Source organism: Triticum urartu, chromosome 5, assembly GCF_003073215.2.
Source record: "Triticum urartu cultivar G1812 chromosome 5, Tu2.1, whole genome shotgun sequence".
Lineage (NCBI taxonomy): Eukaryota > Viridiplantae > Streptophyta > Magnoliopsida > Poales > Poaceae > Triticum > Triticum urartu.
The window spans coordinates 27,358,884-27,383,688 of record NC_053026.1 but is presented as its reverse complement, the minus strand read 5'-3'; the positions used below and the strand labels follow the sequence as shown (position 1 = coordinate 27,383,688).

The 24,805-nt window shown below is 45.3% G+C and overlaps 1 long non-coding RNA gene across 1 annotated transcript; it reads right to left on the bottom strand.

Moving 5' to 3' along the window:
- Window positions 1–2,348: 2,348 nt before the first annotated feature.
- LOC125555500 lies at window positions 2,349–6,392 on the bottom strand. The gene is made up of 2 exons (XR_007304730.1): window positions 6,337–6,392; window positions 2,349–2,526 (listed from the first exon to the last, which is right to left on the bottom strand). It is a non-coding gene; the product is annotated as an uncharacterized LOC125555500 (long non-coding RNA).
- Window positions 6,393–24,805: the final 18,413 nt, after the last annotated feature.

The window sequence follows — 24,805 nt, the reverse complement described above, 5'->3', positions numbered from 1 at the left end:
TGAAGATGAGGAAGATGATGAAGATAATGAGGACCCACTCAATGAAGATGATGAGAACCCACTTCATGAAGCCATCATAGCTCAAAGAATGAGGCTGAGCGAGGAGGAGGTGTGCAACCTATGGGACATAATTCCGCCACATGATGACTTTGTCGGGGTGCCATTCGTGACCCGCCTGACAAGTACCATGGTCGATCGACATGAAATGGTATGTTATACGTACTGCATGTAGTAATTTGATGATATATATATGCTTTATTGTTATACTTACAAATGCAAATTATCCGATTATATGCTTAGTGAATCCGATGACATGCTTAGTGTAGAGTCCAATGATATGCTTTGTGGAATCTAGTCGATGATATACTTTAGTGTAGAGTCTGATCACATGCTTATTAGTGTAGAATCCAAAGAACTATTAATAGTGTAGATAATCCATATATATATACTTATTATAGAATTCATGATTAATTAGTACAAATGCGTAGTACTGTGTCTTTTGATAGTGTAGAAATCTAGACTTAATAGAAATATATTTGCAAGAGTATGTGTGAGGCTATTTATTAATTGATATGTTTTTCTTATTCAGAGATTGCCAAAGAACCTATCTGTGAGTTGTGGTATCGAGCCTGATGAAGAAGGCTCAGTTGGACTACGCCTTACCACAAGGGGCTCCGTCACCACATGTACTTACCGCATGGGCACAGATGGTCGCACACACTTGAACTCGGTTGGGTGGAAGAGATTCCTCGTTGGCAAGAATCTTCGTGCTGGACATGCCATCCTAATTACTATCAGGAACACCCACCGCCCAGGCTTGAGGATGATGATCATCGTCGATATCATCTAGAACTACATATGTGTGTGTGGCTATATCATCTAGAACTACATATGATGATCGTCGTCGATATCATGTAGAACTACATATGATGATCGTCGTCGATATCATCTAGAACTAAATATGATGATTGTCGTCGATGTCACCTTGTACTGCTTGAGGATGCATGTTGAGTATATATGAAATTGTTATCTAGTACTCCCTCGGTTCCAAATTACTCGTCGTGGTTTGAGTTCAAATTTGAACTAAAACCACGATGAGTAATTTCAAACCGAGGGAGTACTACCTTGTACCTATAATGCTTTATGAAATTGATATCTAGTAGTACCTAGTATCTGGAAATTGCAGTTTATCGAAGCTGGAATGGGGAAATGGTGAAAGATATAACAGTAGCGCTGGACCGGGAAATCGCTACAGCTAAGTAATAGCAGCGTTTTCCTGAAAAGCGCTGCTTCTATAGTCAATAGTGGTAGCGCGGGTATAGGCAGCGCTACTACTAAGAGTTAGCTGTAGCGCCTTATTGGTAGCGCGGGCACCCGCGCTGCTGATAGGCCTAAAACCCGCGCTGTTGCTAGCCTTTTCCCTAGTAGTGTCCTCTTGAAGATCCATTTAATCTCAATGGCTCGCCGATCATTGGGCAAGTCAATCAAAGTCCATACTTTGTTCTCATACATGGATCTCATCTCAGATTTCATGGCCTCAAGCCATTTCGCGGAATCTGGGCTCATCATCACTTCCTCATAGTTCGTAGGCTCGTCATGGTCAAGTAACATGACCTCCAGAACAGGATTACTGTACCACTCTGGTGCGGATCTCACTCTGGTTTACCTACGAGATTCGGTAGTCACTACTAGAATCTGGCACTTTGCCATCTGCCATGGCAGATGGCAAAGGCATGGTCGGCGGATGGCAAAGGCTTTGCCATCAGCCAGCAGATGGCAAACAGTTTGTCTGAAACCCTGTCGGCAAAGGCAGATGGCAAAGGCATGGTCGGCGGATGGCAAAGAGCCTGTGGCTTTGCCATCAGCTGGCAGATGGCAAAGCCTCTTAACGGGGTTAGCCCCGTTAGAAGGCTAACGACATACTTTGCTGTTAGCCAGCAGATGGCAAAGGCTGCAGGCTCTTTGCCATCCGACAGCAGATGGCAAAGTATGCAGGCTCTTTGCCGTGTGCCAGCGGATGGCTAAGGCTGCATGCTTTGCCGTGTGCCAGCAGATGGCAAAGGCTGCATGCTTTGCCGTCTGCCAGCACATGGCAAAGAGCTTTGCCATCTGCTGGCAGATGGCAAAGAGCCCAAATAGGTCAGCCCAAATTTTACGTGTAGATGACACGTGGCCTCTTTGCCATCTGCCAGCTGATGGCAAAGCTCTTTGCCATCTTCCAGCAGATGGCAAAGTGACTATATTGCCCCATTTAATTTTGTTTTTTCTTATATCAATTCATTTTCACAGAATATCAAACACAAATATATTTATATGACCAATATAGCATATTCAACACATATTACCAATAGTCATGAACACATATATCCAATACATGTTACCAATAGTAGCAAGTTTCATCCGTACATATACATAGTTTCATCAATATTACACAGTTTCATCCATAGGTAACAAGTTTCACAAGGTCAAAACAAAAACTAAATACAAGCACTCCATCAACCCAAGCTTCCGTGATCTTAAGCAAATCTGTAAAATGGGAAAGAAGAAAGTTATTAGAAGAAGACTAGAAGAAGAAGTTTATTATGATGCAACTAAAATGTGAAGATTATTATGATGCAACATATATATATAAAATAGGTCATTTTAGAGCTATCCTAGGTTAAATAGGTCATTTTGAAGCTAGCTAAGCATATTAAGTTATTTTGGAGAAAAAAATGCTAAGTATAGGTCATTTTAGAGCTATCCTAGGTTAAATAGGTCATTTTGGAGCTAATTAAGCTTATTATGTAATTTTTGAGCTAGATAAGCATATTGTGTCATTTTGGAGGAAAAAATGCTAAGTATAGGTCATTTTAGAGCTAGCCTAGGTTAAATAGGTCATTTTGGAGCTAAGTAAGGTTATTATGTCATTTTGGAGCAAGCTAAGCATATGAAGTCATTTAGGACCTAAAATATGTCATTTCTTAAGCATATTATATTATTTTAGAGCTAGCTAAGCATATTAAGTCATTTTGGAGGAAAAGATGGTAAGTATAGGTCATTTTAGAGCTATCCTAGGTTAAATATGTCATTTTTTAGCTAGCTAAGCATATTAAGTCATTTTGGAGGAAAAATGCTAAGTATAGGTCATTTTAGAGCTATCCTAGGTTAAATATGTCATTTTGGAGCTAATTAAGCTTATTATGTCATTTTTGAGCTAGCTAAGCATATTGAGTCATTTTGGAGGAAAAAAATGCTAAGTATATGATTATGTCGCTAGTATCCATATGGCAGAGAACCCAGGCCGACATGACTAGTCATAGAACCAAGGTGGCACAAACGTACAGGGACAGGCATACATGACCCAGCAATGCACGTGTCGGTCATCAGTGAGTGCAACCAAGTCGTAGCAAGCTACAAGGACTTCGGTGATACACCGCGTGACATTTCCCCGTAGGGACAGACACAGGAGCAAAGAAGGACACATGTCGGTCAATCCATGTGTTCCGGAGCAGTAGCGAACTACCATGGCTCAGTGGAAGCACTAGGAGGCATTTCCTTGTATGGAAGGCTACCAAAGGCACGCGACTAGGTGTCGAATCCCACACATACAATGCATTTCAAACATACACACATTATGCACGATATGTGTAGATACAACATGGCATCACAACAAAACCCTATTAAGCAAAACACTTAGGAAACTTACCGTCATCATGGAGGTGTAGGTGTAGGTGTAGGTGTAGGACCGGTCGCGCTAGTGGCAGACGGAGAAGGATCGGTCGATGCTTGTCGGGAGTTACGCTGCACCAAATATTATTTCCAATGTATCGTTAGCATGATGCAACTCAAATGTGAAGACTAGTAACTAATGACCATTCAAATGAAACTCACCGTGCCCGCCGGAGCAATGACTGGCATCGGCGGAGGGGTCTGGCCGTTCTTCTCGCACATGGACTGCACATTTGGTTCTGACGAGTCAGTCATATTAGTTAATAATGAAAGGAACATTGCGTTCATGATTTAGCTAATATGCAGAAGAAACTTACCATGAAGAGCTCGTACATGGCCCAGTTAGCCGAGTCATTTCGGTTCCTCTCCTCCTCCAACAGCCTAGCCGTCCTCTCCTCATTCTCCCTGTCCCTCTCCGCCGCCTGCCGGTCCCTCTCCGCCAACTGCCGGTCCCTCTCCTCAAAAGCAGCCTAGGTCTTCGCTCTCTCTGCCTCAATAGCAGCCTGCAACACCACTCGTTAGCATTGTAATCATCGACGGCCGCAAACACAATGTAATGGAGGAAAGGCTACTGAGTCCGTATAACAAACCTGGAATTTGATTTCCACTAGTCGTAAACGAGGCGGTATCTCAGGATCAGAGCTGGTCTGGCGCTTCTTGACCTGCGGGAGAGTGCTACTACAATGTATCAGTTCATATTCTTCCCCGGATAGTTAGGCCCCGGAATTATCAACGTCAGGGAAATGTTCTTTCTTTGCATAATCTGTCTGGGGGGGAGATTGAGTGGAATGACAAATACAGGCCAACATCTGTATTGGGCTGCCATCATACCAAACACATTGAACCCATCTGTGCTGATGCTACTCGAGGATTCCTTGGATCTTCCGCTTTTTCATCATGCAATGCATCGAAGTGTTTCCATGCAGCACCATCCGATGTGTGTACCATCATCAGATTCCCATCTGCATCCCGTTCGGTTCTTTTGCCCAATTTGTGCCATGTCATCTGTCTGGCCGTCTCTTCGACCATGAACATACGTTGAAGTCTTGGTATGATTTGCATATACCGAAGAACGTTAATGGGGATTTTGGTCTGACTCTTCTCACCCATACCATTGTCTACCTCAACATACCTGGAAGACTTGCAAATGGGACAATAGTTCAAGTCCGCATACTGGAGCCTAAATAAGGCACATCCATTCTCACAGGCATCTATCTTCTCATAGGGCATCTTAAGTACACGGAGGATTTTGTCCGACTGGTACATGTTTGCAGGCATTATATGGCCTTTGGGTAGAAAGCGTCCAAATAGTGTCACCATCGCGCCATAGCATTCTCTGCCCAAGTTGAATTGAGCCTTCAGAGCCATTACTTGTGCGATGGCATCCAGCTGACAAAGCTCGATGCGCTCGTGGAGAGGACGCTTCAAAGACTCCAACATATCATTGAAGGCCTTTGCATATTCCTCCATCTCATCGTCCGAATCCCGAGCATCATCAAAGTATTGCACCATGTCTTCCATCCCGGTACCATGCTCGTCAGTGGGACGACGGCCCTCCTCAGCTCTGGAACGTTGGGCAGACTCACCATGAAATGTCCACATCGTATAACCGGGCATAAAACCCCACTTATGCAGGTGTTTGATCATTTCAAACTCTGACATCTTATGATAGTTGTCGCACTCGACACAGGGGCACCAGGTTGTTTCCTGTCCATTTGCAAATGCGGCTCTGATAAACCCCTTGGTTTTTGTCATCCATTCAGGGGTCATGTCTTTCTGACTAGGGTGACCGGTGTACATCCACGCACGATCACTCATCTTGCCTAGCTACTGGACACACAAGAAATACATACATAATTCAGCAAACCATATTCATCAGTTAATAGAGTTTCTCAATTTTATTACGTCCATGCAACCTAGACGCTAATAGGTAAAGATAGGTCCTAATCCCACCCGAGTATGTGTAGATTGGGTTTGTTTTCCCATGCTCTGCTCCGGATCCGACACAAAATTTCGGCAGCACCTCCCCGTTGTTCTCCTGATACACGTCTCGGCAATAAGCAGAGAGGATGTGTACCCGGAGAACAACAGGGAGGCACTGACGAAATTCTGCATCGGATCCGGAGCAGAGCATATGGGAAAACGAACCCAATCTACACATACTCGGGCTGTCCATGGATAACGTTGGACAATTCGAAAGAATCACGGTTATAAATATGCAAATGCATGCATATTTATAGATGTAACCCTTTCAAATGGGAGACGCATAGTGGTCACGCATACTGATGATTCAATCTACCTATAGCTAGCATGTTTCATCGGCACGAAGACCGGAACACAAAAAATGATTAGGGGAGGAGGAGATGTCATTTGTGCTCACCCACGAACGTCGGGGCAGAGCTCGTTGAACGCACGGGGAGGTCGTCGAACACCAGACCCTCGCAGCGACGAAACAACTGCACATTTAAATCCACCCGATCAACACAAATATACATGCCTTTCAGTGTGCACTTAAATAGTCTATCCACTATACAATGTGATTTTTTTTTCAGTAGGGGTATAGGCGAGAACTCATAGACATCTTACCTTGGGCAAGAAGAGCTCAAGCGAGGAAATGAGAGTGACCAAGGCTGGATCAAGCCCAATCTCCTCCTTTACCTCCCTTAATGTTGTTGCTGCATCATCATCATCACCCTCCTCTGCCTTTCCTCCGGGCAATGCAACCTCCCCTGCAAATCTCAAGTGGAGAAAACAAAATCAGATAGGGTTTATCCAGCTCGTGTCTAGGTTGGTATCTATTTGTGAACCTGATTGGTCAAATATAAAAGCTAAGTAAGCCAAACCAGCACTAAACAGAAAAGGCTAGGTTAAAAATCATCTTAAAATTAGGGAGTGTCTATTTAGTACTTGATTGCTTTTCAATTTGGTAACATTCACATTTCCTGACAAATAAACTGAGGACACTTGTATGTCCAAAAAAACCCACCCCAGCGATTGTACGCTTTCTATTTCTAAAAAATGGGTCGGGCTAGACTATCACCCGGTTTCAACTAAACCTGAACCACAAATACCCTGGACCATGGCGAACAACTGCCCATCAGCTTGCGACCCACCAAACAGCCAAACATTGAGGGAAATCCCAGGAAGATCACCAGGTCAGAAACACTTCTACTTACTATATAGTAATAAAATCTGGAGAAATATTAGTATATTAAATTAGAAACAAACAGGATACTTTGGAAATTACAAAAACTTTGAAGTCAAGAATGAAGAAATACAGTGGCAAAAAATCATAGAACCTACACTATAATCCTTAGGTAGCTGAAAATTACACTGCAGACTCAATATTAGTGAAAGCATGCAGAAAAATACAAAAGAATGTGTGCACCTAATAGGCTAATAGCATAAAAACATTCAGAGCCTACACACTGTGTTGACAAAGTAAATGACACTAAAAATTATCAAGAATTATAGTGCAAAAGAGTCCAAGAACACCTACAAATTACAGTCCAAGATTTACACCAGCAGAACTTGCCAACTTACACTGCAACTGCCTAGCAATTACTTTGTAATGTAGCAAGAAGAGAATTTTGTGAATTTTGATTGAATTCCAATTGCAACTTCGACTGCAAGTCTGAACATTATTTTTTGAAACAGCAAGCAGATTTTTAACACTATAAATCTTGCTTTCAGTTCATCAACTTCTTTCGATCACATACAGAAGATGTTTCTCTGAAAGATTTTTCAGAGGCCTATATCCCATCCTACCAGTTTCTGATGGGAATTCAACCTAACTGCATAATTTGACATGGGGACCTGCAAGTCCGTGTATAGATGTGAACCCTAGCATCACAGTTACTGTGCACGTTCTGCTCAAAAACAGAGAAAGGATTACATCATCATTGTAGAATTTCCTTAGTGGATTTCTCACCAATACATATATATATACAGGTTCAGTATCATGCTCAAAACTTGTAACAAATGGAGACCAAGTTTGAAACCTCGTATGGATGAGAACATGTAAAGAGGTGTTCAGCGAAGACATGTAAAGATTTTCATGATAGCATACTACCAACATCAGGCCGATTTGTGTCTCCCGAGTTGATTTAGAGAGAAAATCAAATAATGATAATTTGATTAAATGATGAACAAAGCACAAGAACAAAAGACGGGTTAGTCTAGTCTATCATCAGCATGAGCATTCTCTACATCTCACTGAGAATAGATGAAGAACCCCAAACTGAGTCCATCGTGTACTAAAAACTTGTAAATCGTGACATAGTGTTGTACATCTGCACCTTTTTCGTGTGGAGGGGCGGGCGTAGGGGCCTGGCTCGGTGGATGGCACGGTGGCGGGGAGGGCCGCGGGGAGGGGCCGGCGCCGCAGCCTGGCTCGGTGGAGGGGCGGGCGCAGGGGTGGGCTGCGGTGGCGGGGACGGCCGCGGTGGCCGGAAGGGCCGCCGGGGAGGGGGCGGCGCCACGGCCTGCAACGGTTGAGGGGCGGGCGCAGGGGCGGGCTGTGGTGGCGGGGCTGGTCGGGGGAGGGCTTCGGTGGCAGGGAGGGGTGGGCCGGCGGCGGTGCTGGGCGGTGACGGGGAGGGGCGGGTGGTGCTGGGCGGCGGGGAGGGGCGGCGTCGGGGAACACGGGGCTGGGGGTGCGGTTCGGTGGTGGCTGGGAAGAGTGGGGAGGAGAGAGAGGGGTGGGGCCGGGCTGGGGGGAGAGAGAGAGAGGGGTGGGGCCGGGCTGGGAGAGAGAGAGAGAGGGGGGGCTGGGCTGGGAGAGAGGGGAGGAGATTTTTTTGTGAAGAAGAGGGGGAGGAGATAGTCCCACCTCTTTGCCATCAGCCAGCGGATGGCAAAGCCCCACCTCTTTGCCATCAGCCAGCTGATGGCAAAGAATCTTTGCCGTCGGCTGGCAGATGGCAAAAAGGTGGGGCTAGTGGGCCGTTACAGCTCCGTCATCCACTGGGCCCCACACACTTCTTTGCCATCTGCCAGCGGATGGCAAAGATTCTTTGCCATCTGCTGGCAGATGGCAAAGAACTGGCTGATGGCAACCAGGTTCTTTGCCATCTGTCATTTCTTTGCCAGCTGTCATTTCTTTGCCATCTGTTTTTTGTAAGCAGATGGCAAAGACGTTCTTTGCCATCTGCTAGCAGATGGCAAAGATCTGAAGTTACATGATCATCATCATCAGCTTCCTCACTAATTGGTGTAGTAGTCACAGGAACAGATTTCTATGATGAACTACTTTCCAATAAGGGAGAAGGTACAATTACCTTATCAAGTTCTACTTTCCTCCCACTCACTTCTTTTGAGAGAAACTCCTTCTCTAGAAAGTATCCATTCTCAGCAACGAATGTCTTGCCTTCGGATCTGTGATAGAAGGTGTACCCAATTGTCTCCTTTGGCTATCCTATGAAGACACATTTCTCCGATTTGGGTTTGAGCTTATCAGGATGAAACTTTTTCTTATAAGCATCGCAACCCCAAACTTTAAGAAACGACAACTTTGGTTTCTTGCCAAACCACAGTTCCTACGGTATCATCTCCACGGATTTAGATGGTGCCCTATTTAGCGTGAATGCAGCTGTATCTAATGCATAACCCCAAAGTGGTAGATCGGTAAGAGACATCATAGATCGCACCATATCTAATAAAGTACGGTTATGACGTTCGGACACACCATTATGCTGTGGTGTTCCAGGTGGCATGAGTAGTGAAACTATTTCACATTGTTTTTAACTGAAGGCCAAACTCGTAACCCAAATATTTTACTTCTGAGATCATATCGTAGAAACTTTCATTTTTGTTATGATGATTCTCCACTTCACTCTGAAATTCTTTGAACTTTTCAAATGTTTCAGACTTGTGTTTCATCAAGTAGATATACTCATATCTACTCAAATCATCTGTGAAGATCAGAAAATAATGATACCTGCCACGAGCCTCAATATTCATCGGACCACATACATCAGTATGTATGATTTCCAACAAATCTGTTGCTCGCTCCATTGTTCTGGAGAACGGAGTCTTAGTCATCTTGCCCATGAGGCATGGTTCATAAGCATCAACTGATTCATAATCAAGTGATTCCAAAAGCCCATCAGCATGGATTTTCTTCATGTGCTTTACACCAATAGGACCTAAACGACAGTGCCACAAATAAATTGCACCATCATTATTAACTTTGCATCTTTTGGTTTCAATATTATGAATATGTGTATCACTACGATCGAGATCCAACGAACCATTTTCATTGGGTGTGTAACCATATAAGGTTTTATTCATGTAAACAGAACAACATTTTATTCTCTTACTTAAATGAATAACTGTATTGCAATAAACATGATCAAATCATATTCATGCTCAACGCAAACACCAAATAACACTTATTTAGGTTCAACACTAATCCCAAATGTATAGGGAGTGTGCGATGATGATCATATCAATCTTGGAACCACTTCCAACACACATTGTCACTTCACCCTTAACTAGTCTATGTTCATTGTGCAACTCCCGTTTCGAGTTACTACTCTTAGCAACTGAACCAATATCAAATACCGAGGGGTTGCTACGAACACTAGTAAAATACACATCAATAATCTGTATATCAAATATACCTTTGTTCACTTTGCCATCCTTCTTATCCGCCAAATACTTGGGGCAGTTCCGCTTCCAGTGACCAGTCCCTTTGCAGTAGAAGCACTTAGTCTCAGGCTTAGGACCAGACTTGGGCTTCTTCACTTGAGCAGCAACTTGCTTGCCGTTCTTCTTGAAGTTCCCCTTCTTCCCTTTACCCTTTTCTTGAAACTAGTGGTCTTGTCTACCATCAACACTTGACATTTTTCTTGATTTCTACCTTCGTCGATTTCAGCATTACGAAGAGCTTGGGAATCGTTTCCGTTATCCCTTGCATATCATAGTTCATCACGAAGTTCTACTAACTTGGTGATGGTGACTAGAGAATTCTGTCAATCACTATTTTATCTGGAAGATTAACTCCCACTTGATTCAAGCGATTGTAGTACCCAGACAATCTGAGCACATGCTCACTGCTTGAGCTATTCTCCTCCATCTTTTAGCTATAGAACTTGTTGGAGACTTCATATCTCTCAACTCGGGTATTTGCTTGAAATATTAACTTCAACTCCTGGAACATCTCATATGGTCCATGACGTTCTAAACGTCTTTGAAGTCCCGATTATAAGCCGTTTAAGCATGGTGCACTAAACTATCAAGTAGTCATCATATTGAGCTAGCCAAATGTTCATAACATCTGCATATGCTCCTGCAATAGGTTTGTCACCTAGCGGTGCATCAAAGACATAATTCTTCTGTGCAGCAATGAGGATAAACCTCAGATCACGGATCCAATCCGCATCATTGCTACTAACATCTTTCAACTTAGTTTTCTCTAGGAACATATCAAAATAAAACAGGGGAGCTAAACGCGAGCTATTGATCTACAACATAGATATGCTAATACAACTAGGACTAAGTTCATGATAAATTAAAGCTCAATTAATCATATTACTTAAGAATTCCCACTTAGATAGACATCCCTCTAATCCTCTAAGTGATCACGTGATCCAAATCAACTAAACCATGTCCGATCATCACGTGAGATGGAGTAGTTTCAATGGTGAACATCACTATGTTGATCATATCTACTATATGATTCACGCTCGACCTTTTGGTCTTCGTGTTCCGAGGCCATATCTGTTATATGCTAGGCTCGTCAAGTTTAACCTGAGTATTCCGCGTGTGCAACTGTTTTGCACCCATTGTATTTGAATGTGGAGCCTATCACACCCGATCATCACGTGGTGTCTCAGCACGAAGAACTTTCGCAACGGTGCATACTCAGGGAGAACACTTGTACCTTGATAATTAGTGAGAGATCATCTTATAAAGCTACTGTCGAACTAAGCAAAATAAGATGTATAAAAGATAAACATCACATGCAATCAAAATATGTGACATGATATGGCCATCATCATCTTGTGCCTTTGATCTCCATCTCCAAAGTATCGTCATGATTTCCATCGTCGCCGGCATGACACCATGATCTCCATCATCTTGATCTATATCAATGTGTCGTCACATGGTTGTCTCGCCAACTACTACTCTTGCAACTATTGCTATCGCATAGCGATAAAGTAAAGCAATTATTTGGCGCTTGCATCTTATGCAATAGAGAGATAACCATAAGGCTTTTGCCTGTTGCCGATAACTTCAACAAAACATGATCATCTCATACAACAACTTATATCTCATCATGTCTTGACCATATCACATCACAACATGCCTTGCAAAAACAAGTTAGACATCCTCTACTTTGTTGTTGCAAGTTTTACATGGCTGCAACGGGCTTAGCAAGAATCGTTCTTACCTACGCATCCAAACCACAACGATAGTTTGTCAAGTTAGTGTTGTTTTAACCTTCACAAGGACCGGGCGTAGCCACACTTGGTTCAACTAAAGTTGGAGAAACCGACACCCGCCAGCCACCTGTGTGCAAAGCACGTCGGTAGAACCAGTCTCGCGTAAGCGTACGCGTAATGTCGGTCCGGGCCGCTTCATCCAACAATACCGCCGAACCAAAGTATGACATGCTGGTAAGCAGTATGACTTATATCGCCCACAACTCATTTGTGTTCTACTCGTGCACAACATCAACGCATAAAACCTAGGCTCGGATGCCACTATTGGGGAACATAGTAATTTCAAAAAATTTCCTATGCACACGCAAGATCATGGTGATGTATAGCAACGAGAGGGGAGAGTGTTGTCTACGTACCCTCATAGACCGAAAGCGGAAGCGTTAGCACAACGCGGTTGATGTAGTCGTATGTCTTCACGGCCCGACCGATCAAGCACCGATACTACGGCACCTCCGAGTTCTAGCACACGTTCAGCTCGATGACGATCCCCGGACTCCGATCCAGCAAAGTGTCGGGGATGAGTTTCGTCAGCACGACGGCGTGGTGACGATCTTGATGTTTTACCGTCGCAGGGCTTCGCCTCAGCACCGCTACAATATTATCGAGGATTATAGTGGAGGGGGGCACCACACACGGCTAAGAGATCAATGATCAATTGTTGTGTCTATGGGGTGCCCCCTGCCCCCGTATATAAAGGAGTGGAGGAGGGGGCCGGCCAAGGAGGGTGGCGCACCCTAGGGGGGAGTCCAACTCCCACAGGGAGTAGGACTCCCCTTTTTCCTATTAGGAGTAGGAGAGGGAAGGAAGAGGAAGGAGGGAGGAAGGAAAGGGGGGCCGGCCCCCTTCCCAATTCGGATTGGGCTTGGGGGGGGCCCTCCCTTGCTCCTTTCCCCTCCTTTCCACTAAGGCCCAATAAGGCCCATATACCTCCCGGGGGGTTCCGATAACCTCCCGGTGATCCGGTATTGTCCCAATCTCACCCGGAACCGTTCCGGTGTCCAAATATAGTCGTCCAATATATCGATCTTTATGTCTCGACCATTTTGAGACCCCTCATCAAGTCCGTGATCACATCCGGGACTCCGAACAACCTTTGGTACATCAAAATATATAAACTCATAATATAACTGTCATCGAAACCTTAAGCGTGCGGACCCTACGGGTTCGAGAACTATGTAGACATGATCGAGACACGTCTCCGGTCAATAACCAATAGCGGAACCTGGATGCTCATATTGGCTCCTACATATTTTACGAAGATCTTTATCGGTCAGACCACATAACAACATACGTTGTTCCCTTTGTCATCGGTATGTTACTTGCCCGAGATTCGATCGTCGGTATCTCAATACCTAGTTCAATCTCGTTACCGACAAGTCTCTTTACTCATTTCGTAATACATCATCCTGCAACTAACTTATTAGTTGCAATGCTTGCAAGGCTTAAGTGATGTGCATTACCGAGAGGGCCCAGAGATACATCTCCGACAATCAGTCCTAATCTCGAAATACGCCAACCCAACAAGTACCTTCGGAGACACCTGTAGAGCACCTTTATAATCACCCAGTTACGTTGTGACGTTTGGTGGCACACAAAGTGTTCCTCCGGTAAACGGGAGTTGCATAATATCATAGTCATAGGAACATGTATAAGTCATGAAGAAAGCAATAGCAACAAACTAAACGATCAAGTGCTATTCTAACGGAATGGGTCAAGTCAATCACATCATTCTCCTAATGATGTGATCCCATTAATCAAATGACAACTCATGTCTATGGTTAGGAAACATAACCATCTTTGATCAACGAGCTAGTCAAGTAGAGGCACATTAGTGACACTCTGTTTGTCTATGTATTCACACATGTATTATGTTTCCGGTTAATACAATTCTAGCATGAATAATAAACATTTATCATGATATATGGAAATAAATAATAACTTTATTATTGCCTCTAGGGCATATTTCCTTCATAAGGTCATCTGCAGTCACAACATATTAAAGATACTGGCGTCATGCTGCTCTTACTATGTGGCGTTCACCAGATAATAACACTTACCCTGTGCCTCGTCAAGCCTCTTGTTAACAAGCTCGATGTCGGCGTCTGCCACATCCAGTTGCCATTTTAATTTGGCAAACCCACTAGTCCGGCTAGCCACCGGAGCTTCCACCACCTACACATAGGGGCAGTCTGGTTATTGCCTGGGAATATGATCCTCTGTTCGCCGCCGTTCTCGACGGCAACCAGAGTCTCAGGGGCTACTATCTACACAGGGCGCACCTAACATGTGCAGTACTATCACATATTATCTCACGTACCTCAAAGCCTGTCAGTAGACTCATAAAGGCTTCATGTAATCCGCTTTTGACGGACAAAATTCTCTCCATCACCGTACCCATCAGCGTACGGTGTTCTTCTGAGATGGCCGCTCGCCCCACCAACTCCCTCAGAACGTCCGACCGCACACCAGACGGTGCCGGACTCTTTAGTCTGCTCTCTTCGGGAGCCGGACGCTGGGTGCTTCGGGGGTCTATGGGATTATCTTCTGGCCTCACCGGATCCAGAGAGGCCCTCTGTGACGACACTTCGGGGTCGCCCGCTTCTTGAGCTGAGGAGTCCGGGGGAGGCGTTTCGCTCTCCATCATCTCTGGAAGAAGATCCCTCGAAGATGAGCTCAACTGAGAGGGGCTAAGGCCCGAACTGCAAGATATATGCGGTGGTTATTTTCTCAGAACAAAGATAACATACCTTTACTATTAATGTATTTTGGATCACTTACGACTCGATGGAGGGCTGATCCCCCCGCGGACTTTGTGCGGCACAAGCACCCCCTGAGGCAGGACCCTCTGTGGGAGACTTCTTCTCCCGTTTGGAGGCTTCGTCTTCCGAATCCTTGTAAGCAGTCCTTTTCCTCCCCCGGTTATCCTCCTTCATGGAGACGCTCATTCCCTCGGTTGGAACTGGCAGCGACGGGGGCCCGCGTCCGCTTGTATTATCCCCCCCCCCCCCCGTATCTTCCTTCGAGGGCTCCGGGCAAGGTGCGACCTCGAGCATCTTTTCCAATACCGGATTTTCCAAACCCTCAGGGAGGGGGGCCAAACACCGAATCATCTTCACCTTTGTTAGCCAGTCCTGGTCAAAAAGCAAACTCTCAGAAATAACGTCATGACGAATAAAAGACGGTGTGTTCGGCCAAGGAATTTCTTACATGTTCGGCGGCGCGGTTACTGCTCAGGCCCACGTCCTCGGTAATATCCGGACACTCTACTTGAGGTCCGAAGAATGACTTGTACATCTCCTCGTGCGTCAGGCCGAGGAAACTTTGAATGGCACGCGGTCCTCTAGGTTGAACTCCCACAAGCGAAGGGGCCGGCGTTTGCAAGGCTGGACTTGGCGGACCAGCATAACTTGTATTACCACAACCAAATTAAAATCTCCCTCGAAGAGATCTCGGATGCGGCTTTGCAGTATAGGCACGTCCTTAGCTGGACCCCAGCAAAGACCTTTGCTAATCCATGACATCGATCGTGGTGGGGGGCCCGAGCGGAAAGCGGGAGCAGCCGCCCACTTGGCACTTATGGGAGCCGTGACGTAAAGCCACTCCCGTTGCCATAATTTGGACACCTCTAAAAAGGAACCTTTCGGCCATGGGGCTCCTGCCATCTTGCCTATTGATGCACCTCTGCACGCTGCATGTTGCCCCTCGATCATCTTTGGCTTTACTTCAAAGGTCTTGAGCCACAGGCCGAAGTGAGGGGTAACACGGAGGAAGGCCTCACACATGACAATAAATGTCGAGATGTGGAGAAAGGAGTCCGGAGCTAGATCGTGGAAATCTAGCCCGTAATAGAACATCAAACCCCTGACGAAGGGATCTAGAGTGAGGCCTAGACCTCGGAGGAAGTGGGAGACGAACACGACGTTCTTGTTGGGTTCGGGAGTAGGGACGATCTGCCCTCGAGCAGGCAGCCGATGCGAAACCTCGGCGGTCAGGTATCTGGCCTCCCTCAACTTCTTAATGTCCTCTTCCGTAACGGAGGAGGGCATCCATTGGCCTTGAAGGCTGGATCCGGACATGATTGAAGATCCGGAGCACCTAACCTAGGCTTTGGGTTTTAGAACTCGAGGCGGGGGAAGGGTTTGATTGAGCACGAGAGGGAAAAAGCGAAAACCTTGTCCCTTTATAAAGAGGGTGAATATCAAGCGTCCTTTCCGTAGCCGTTTAGGACTTGCCTATAATCTAGGAGTCCTAGACACGGTTGGGTTACCCACGACCGCATTAATGAGAATCCCGTAATTGAGGGAACATGATCTCCGCTTCGGCAAGACGTGTCAAGAAACCGCCTCGCGTTATGTGTGGAGCTAGTTAAAAGAAACGGTTCGAATAATCACCGGGCCATGACATAATGTCGTGCTGCCAAAACAAGCCAGCAAATTAGATTTGCGAAAATATTATTCTCTCTACGGTGGTACGTGGAACTTATTTTGCAGGGTCGGACACTATCCTCGTTTTCAAGTTCTTCTGTGATGTATTCGGAGAAGGAACCCGCCTTGCAATGCCGAAGACAATACCGCATGCCGGACTCATCGTCATTGAAGCTTGGTTCAGGGGCTACTGAGGGAGTCCTGCATTAGGGGGTCTCCGGACGGCCGGACTATCTCCATTGGCCGGACTGTTAGACTATGAAGATACAAGATTGAAGACTTCGTCTCGTGTCCGGATGGGACTCTACTTGGCATGGAAGGCAAGCTAGGCAATACAGATATGGATATCTCCTCCTTTGTAACCGACCTTGTGTAACCCTAACCCTCTCCGGAGTCTATATAAACCGAAGGGTTTTAGTCCATAGGACAACAACCATAACATACAATCATACCATAGGCTAGCTTCTAGGGTTTAGCCTCTCTGATCTCGTGGTAGATCTACTCTTGTACTACCCATATCATCAATATGAATCAAGCAGGACGTAGGATTTTACCTCCATCAAGAGGGCCCGAACCTGGGTAAAAAATCGTGTCCCCTGCCTCCTGCTACCATCCGGCCTAGACGCACAGTTCGGGACCCCCTACCCGAGATCCGCCGGTTTTGACACCGACAACCCTATTTAAGGTAAAATAGCATAAAACAATATAGACCCTGACTCTCCATTATGGAGAATGGAGATCATCCTGTCTCCAATTCTTACGCTTCACTTCCTTTTGCTTCCAAGAACCTCCTTACGACTGTCCATACATTTTTTCCATCCTTTGATTTGCATGTCTCCACTTTTTTTAGAAATCTGGTATGGACAGTTGAGATTCGTAGGATGACCTGGCTGTATGTTCAAAACATTAAGGCTACCTTTCTGATACATCAAATGAGGCACACAATTCTCTGGGATTATCTGTTGAAAAACATAGTAATAACTTCACAGTTAGCAATGATGTACTAGTTTTAGAAGTATGCAAAAGATGCACGGATGTCGTAATAGTAAAAAATCTTACCAGGGTATCTCCATGGTAGTTACCATAGTTGAACAGATGCACTAGTGGCACGTATTGACCATAATGTTGAGGAGTTTGATTGTAGATATTGTAATTCTCAATGTCAGTACAAAATTCGATCAGATGATTTTTCTCCTTGTAAGTTAATTCGGAGCCATCGGTGTAGTGGGTTTTGTCTACCATCTCCCGCACATTCTTTGAAGAATGAAAATAAGCTGTTAATGGAAATAAGCTGTCAACTATTTTTAAATAAACAATATAAATTAGCTAATAAGTATGTTTGAGAAACTCACATAGCGGTAGAATTGGAGGCGTATCAACAAGGACCCAAATGTCCATATTGTCTTGCTTGATTTCAGGATCACCGAGATCCATGGTGACAAGCATACCCTCATCAAAACCATACATCTTGCAAAGTGCTTCCCATTTTTTGCAACCAAAATGGGTTATGCTCTCAGAATTGTACAGCTTTACTTCAAAATCCACATCATGATGAGTCCTTAGGTGAATTTTCTTTGTTTCAGAACTTTCATGGTCTTCAAAACCCATCCTCTCTAAGACATAGCGCCTTGCATGGCATGGGATAAGCTACTCGAATTGTAAAAGATGAAAATTACACGTTGAAATAGTTGTAGTCATGCTTAATTACGAAAAAACACTTGTCGTCGTTGCGTACCATTTCAACATCGAAGGTCTCCTCGAGCTTAATGCTGAAGCGCCGATCACCGTCCAGGTGAGGCATGTCGCACAGACCTCGATCGTCGTGGCACCAGCTGCACTCCCCCGGAAGACTTTCGTCGTCTGATGATGACATTTCCTACGTTCATATTTCAAAACTACATCATCTTTGTTGGGTCCAATAAGATAATCCACAGTGTGATGAAAACACGCCCTTCGAACTGGTTTGAGCAATTGGTGAATGGAGATGGTCTAAGATTTTCAGTAGTAAGAAGTGAAGTGGTAATTTTGAGAGCAAATGGTTAGGATGAGTGGTTCATCTTTCCTGTTTAGCTTTACAATAGAATATTGCTAGTCGTGCACACTTGTGCATTTTCATCCAGGCCCAGTGGAGTTGGCCTCAAAACATTTCTTTCTTTAAGCCTGCTACATCCATCTCAAGTATTTATGGTTAAGGGTTAGCAGGGCCATCCAAATAGAATATGTGGTATGGGCTTTTTTAGTAGGTCATCCTACCAGATTAGGGTTTATCGATGACGAGCAACTGACATTAGTAATAACTATGAGTTGATATCACACTTCTATATGTATAACACAAGAGGCAGTTGATCCTACTTAATTAAGTACTAAGATACCCCGGCCCATGCATTTGCCGCAAGTACCCCATATGTCCTATTTTTAGCAAAGTCATGCTAAAATTCACGAAAAATTTCAGCATGACCTTTGCTGAAAATAGGACATATGGAGTACCCGAATTTGCCAGAACGGAAGTTAATCGACATTCCGGCAAACTCAAGGGCCTCTCGGGGTACCTGCAAAATCATCACGACACGATGGTCGGAGACAAAACCCAACAAAGTCATTCCCTTCACTCGGGGTACATCAATATATCTTCTAGGGGTGAAACCGTACCCTGATTCTCCTTTCTTCCTCTTGCCGAAGAGAAGTTGGCTGCAGAGGATGGTCCAACTCAGATCAGCCTGATGAAGTTCATTGTATAATTCTGTTTAGTTCCAAGCATATACGAATAATCTTCAGAGTGGGCACAAAGATGGAAGCAAACTAATAGCACAAAGTGAATAGCAAATCAGCTACTGAAACTATACTGAAACCATGCTGAAACTTTACTGAAACTACTCCTTGCAAGCAAACTGAAACTACTCCTTGGAAGCAAATTGTCTTGGAAGGAGTATTGTGTGCACAAATCTACTCCAGCTAGTTGCTTTCACTTAGAGATTGTTAGGTAGCCGATAGCACAAACAACATGAGTCATTCTTCAGACCGTTACAAATAGAAACAATGGCAACCAAGGTTAAAAACCAACAATCCTATATATTATTCTGAAACTTCATATATTGAAATCACTTAGTAGAAATTCTTCCTTCCATTCTATTCAGAAATTTTGGAGATAATATTGTGGACTTTGGTAGTTTTCTTAAATCATTTCATTTATATTTTAAATAACAGTAGGAATTATTTCATAATAGAATTTACCCCAAAAACAAATTCCTTTAATGCAATTTTCAAAATCTGAGTTGCCTCTGTTGCACTAAAACTAATTCAAATAATTTTTTTAAAATTGCCACAAAATTTTTGGGAGACCCTATAATTCCTATAAATCATTTTTGAACAAAGACCCATCCTACTCTTTTGAAATTTTTGAGAGAAACACCCACTTTTCCATTCTGATCCATTTTCAGTTTACAACTACAACCCTATTTCCCCTATCTCCTAAAAATCTACAAAATTATCCCAACACAAGAACAGTACCTACACTCCTTTTTCCCAAACATCTCCTGATCACAAGTTCTAAATTTTCAACATTTGCCGCTTGTGAAGAAACTTCATTTCCTACAATTCCAAAAATTCTGAAACTTTGCTAGCACCTCTATTTTGATCAAAACCATCACCACAAGATAATTGTAGGATAGCAGCTGCAACATCAAGATAATTGCATGAAGAGAGAGCAACTTACTTTGAGACAGCGTCTTGTCTCCGCTCGATCTGCTGCTTCAGGGCGACGACGACAGTGGCTTGCGGTCCAATGGAGGGTGGTGGATGGTTGGGAGGTGGGGGGAGGGGGGGCACCTGTGGATGGTTGGTTGGGGGCAGCGGTGGTGGTGGATGCTTGGTAGCGGCGGCGGCGGTGGATGCTTGGGGGTGGCGGTGGCTTGCGGTGGTGAGGGGTGGAAGAGCTGCGGCGGTGATGGTGGAGGAGCGCTGTAGGTGGGGGCGGGGCGCGCTGGAAAGGGGTCATCGGCGGCGAGGGGGAAAGGGCGGCGGCGGTGGATGCTCGGGGGCTAGGGATTTGATCGGCGCGGGAGGCGAGGGGGAAAGGGATGGAGGCAGGGGGCAAAGGGATAGCAATGGCGCACCTCCCGGGGGTGCGCCATAAGTACATCCATAGCAATGGCGCACCAGCGTGGGGTGCGCCATAAGTAACTTTTTTATTGATAACAATGGCGCACCCCCTCCCGGTGCGCCATTAGGAACTTTTTTTAATTATTTTTTATTGATAAAAATTATGACACTATATAGAGGAGAGGAGTAGAGGAGGGAGGGAGGGAGGGAGCATTTACATTCGTTGACGAGGCGGTGGTTGGCATCGCATCGGAGATGCAGACCGTAGAAAGGAGTAGGACGCCGGTCGTGGTTGTGGTCGTGGGCCGGCCTCGTCGCGTCGGCGTTCGTTGTCAGCCGTCGATGGACTGCGAGTAGCCCCGCCGAAGTCTTCACCTCCGGGCTCCGGCTTCCTCGTCATAGCGGCGGAACAAGGTGCAGCTGCCGGTGGGGTGGGGTGGGCCGGGCGGCTGCGGCGAATGGGGTTGGGGGGCGCGACGCGACCTAGCCTAACCTACACTATTAGGAAAAGGGCTATAGATAGGATTGACACTAATGGCGCACCAGGGAAGTAGTGCGCCACTACTATATACTAATGGCGCACCAGTTGGTGATGCGCCATTAGTGTGGAAGACACTAATGGCGCAACAGAAAACTGGTGCGCCACTAGTGATATTTTTTTTTTCATTTTTACATACATACTAATGGCGCATCCTACCTCTGGTGCGCCATTACTAGTTCTAACTAGTAATGGCGCACCAGACATGGAGTGCGCCAGTACTGATTTTTTTTAATTCTTTTTTTTTTGCAAAACTACTAATGGCGCACCGCCTCACAGTGTGCCATTACTAATTTAAACTACTAATGGCGCACCCTGTAGAAGTGCGCCATTAGTATATATTTTGATATCATGAATATTTTTAAATATCATGGGCACTTTTTGATATCATGAATATTTTTAAATTTCATGGGCACTTTTTGAATTCATGAATATTTTTTCAAATTTGATGATATTTTTTCATATTCAATATGATAAAATATTGAATATTCATGAGGACACTCGATCTTGATCCCCCTCCATCTCGATCTCGATTCCCCCTCCATCTCGATCTCGATCCCACCCGCGCCTCCTCCCCCCTCTTCATTTAAAAATAATAATAATAAAAAAGTGTAGACTACAATTGTTGTTAAACAACAATTATTACTGTTTTTATAAAAAAATATTACTGTTTCATATTCATATTCATTTTCTAAAAAATTATTACATGCAACAAAAAAAATTACTTATGGCGCACCTCTGGCTGGTGCGCCATTGCTATATATATAAAAAATTACTAATGGCGCACCTCTGCCTGGTGCGCCATTGCTATGTAAAAAAAAGATTACTAATGGCGCACCGACCGCTGGTGCGCCATTAGTAAGATTCCCCCTAGTTAATTCCCTCCCTCTCGCCAGATCCCCTTCATTCCTCTCCCTCGCCCCCTAGCTAATTCTCCCTGCTGCCCCGACCCACGCCGTCGCCGACGACCCCCCGACCCCCCGCACCCTCCCCCGCTCCACCACCGCCGCCGACCCCCTGCACCCTCCCCTGGCCCGCTCCACCGTGGCCGCTGACACCCCGCACCCTCCCCCGCTTTTTGATAATATTTTCAAATAACAAATTTGATGATATTTTCAAATAACAAATTTGATGATATTTTCACTTAAAAATAGAAAACAAATTTGATGATATTAAAAAAACAAATTTGATGATATTTGATGATATATTTTGTTCTAGTCCTCATGAAAATAACAAATTTGATAAAAAAACAAATTATTAGATGCAACAAGAAATAATGAAAAAAAGAAGTTACTAATGGCGCACCAGAGGAGGGTGCGCCATTGCTATCAGAAAAAAAAAGTTACTAATGGCGCACCAGAGAATGGTGCACCATTGCTATGAGTGTTTTTATGGCGCACCCCTCGACGGTGCGCCATTACTAACATTACCCCCTCTATAGCTGGATACCCGGCCCTTCGCTCGATACCTCCTTCCCTCTCCCTCGCCAGATCCCCTTCCATCCCTCGCCACACCCGCTCCAGCTCCCCCACGCCGCCGCCCCCGCGCCCCCCGACCCGCGAAGCACGTGGCCGCCGGCCTCCCCACGACCAACCGAGGCGCCCAGGAGGACCGTCGTCGTCTTCCTCTTCGACTACGAGGACCCGGACGAGCTCGGACGCCCTCGAGCCACCCCTTCGACGACGCCGCCGACCCCGACCCCTCCGGCGACTGGCCACGCCCGCCCAGGTACCTCTCCTCCTTCCTCCCTCTCCACCCTTCCTCCCCATTCCCTCCCTCCCTAGTTCTTCTTGCTATATGGATCAGAACATATGGAGCATTACTATTGCTATATGGAGCATTACTATTGTTCTTCTCTGAACCATTACCATTCCCTCCCTCCCTAGTTCTTTGTAACGCCCTCGATGCGGCTATATCTCCCACTTGTCGAAGCACGACTTAGAGGCATAACCGCATTGAAAGCAATGTCGCAAGTGAGGTAATCTTCACACAACCCATGTAATACATAAGGGAAAAGATACATAGTTGGCTTACAATCGCCACTTCACACAATTACATGAATAAAGCATTACATCATCCAAATACAAGCAGGGCCCGACTACGGAGCCAAAATAAAAGAAGAAACCCCAAATGCGAGACGGTCCCCGATCGACCCCAACTGGGCTCCACTACTGATCAACTAGAACGAAACAACACAAAGGACAAGATCTTCATCGAGCTCCTCCTGAGCTTGGTTGCGTCACCTGCACGGTCTCATCGGCACCTGCAAGCTGGTTTTGGAAGTATCTGTGAGCCACGGGGACTCAGCAATCTCGCACCCTCGTGATCAAGACTATTTAAGCTTATGGGTAAGGTAAAGGTATGAGGTGGAGCTACAGCAAGCGACTAGCATATATGGTGGCTAACATACGCAAATGAGAGCGAGAAGAGACGGCATAGCACGGTCGATAAAAGTATGATCAAGAAGTGATCCTAAAACAACCTACGTCAAGCATAACTCCAACACCGTGTTCACTTCCCGGACTCCGCCGGAAAGAGACCATCACGGTTACACACGCGGTTGATACATTTTAAATAAGGTCAACTTCAGGTTTTCTACAACCGGACGTTAACAAATTCCCATCTGCCCATAACCGCGGGCACGGCTTTCGAAAGTTCAAATCCCTGCAGGGGTGTCCCAACTTAGCCCATCACAAGCTCTCACGGTCAACGAAGGAATAGACCTCCTCCCGAGACATTCCGATCAGACTCGGTATCCCGGTTCTACAAGACATTTCGACAGGGTAAAACTAAACCAGCAACATCGCCCGAATGTGCCGACAAATCCCGATAGGAGCTGCACATATCTCTTTCTCGGGGCACACTTAGATTGTCCTAGGTACGGGTAGGCCAGCCCAGAGTTGCCCCTGGTGGTCACCGGCAGCTGACAGGTTGGACCAACACTCAGAGTAGCACTGGCCCGGGGGGTAAAATAATGATGACCCTCAGGAGCGCGACTCCCAAGGGAAAAGAAAAGGCTAGGTGGCAAATGGTAAAACCAATGTTGGTCATTAATGGAGGAGTTTTACTCAAGGCGAACTGTCAAGGGGTTCCCATAATAGCCCAACCGCGTAAGGAACGCAAAATCCGGGAACATAACACCGATATGACGGAAACTAGGGCGGCAAGAGTGGAACAAAACACCAGGCATAAGGCCGAGCCTTCCACCCTTTACCAAGTATATAGATGCATTAATTAAATAAGATATATTGTGATATCCCAACAAGTAAACATGTTCCAACAAGGAACAACATCTCCATGTTCCAACAAGGAACAAACTTCAATCTTCACCTGCAACTAACAACGCTATAAGAGGGGCTGAGCAAAGCGGTAACATAGCCAATCAATGGTTTGCTAGGACAAGGTGGGTTAGAGGCTTGGTTCAACAATATGGGAGGCATGATAAGCAAGTGGTAGGTATCGCAGCATAGGCATAGCAAAAGAGCGAGCAACTAGCAAGCAAAGATAGAAGTGATTTCGAGGGTATGGTCATCTTGCCTGAAATCCCGCAAGGAAGAAGAACGAGTCCATGAAGAAGACAAACGGAC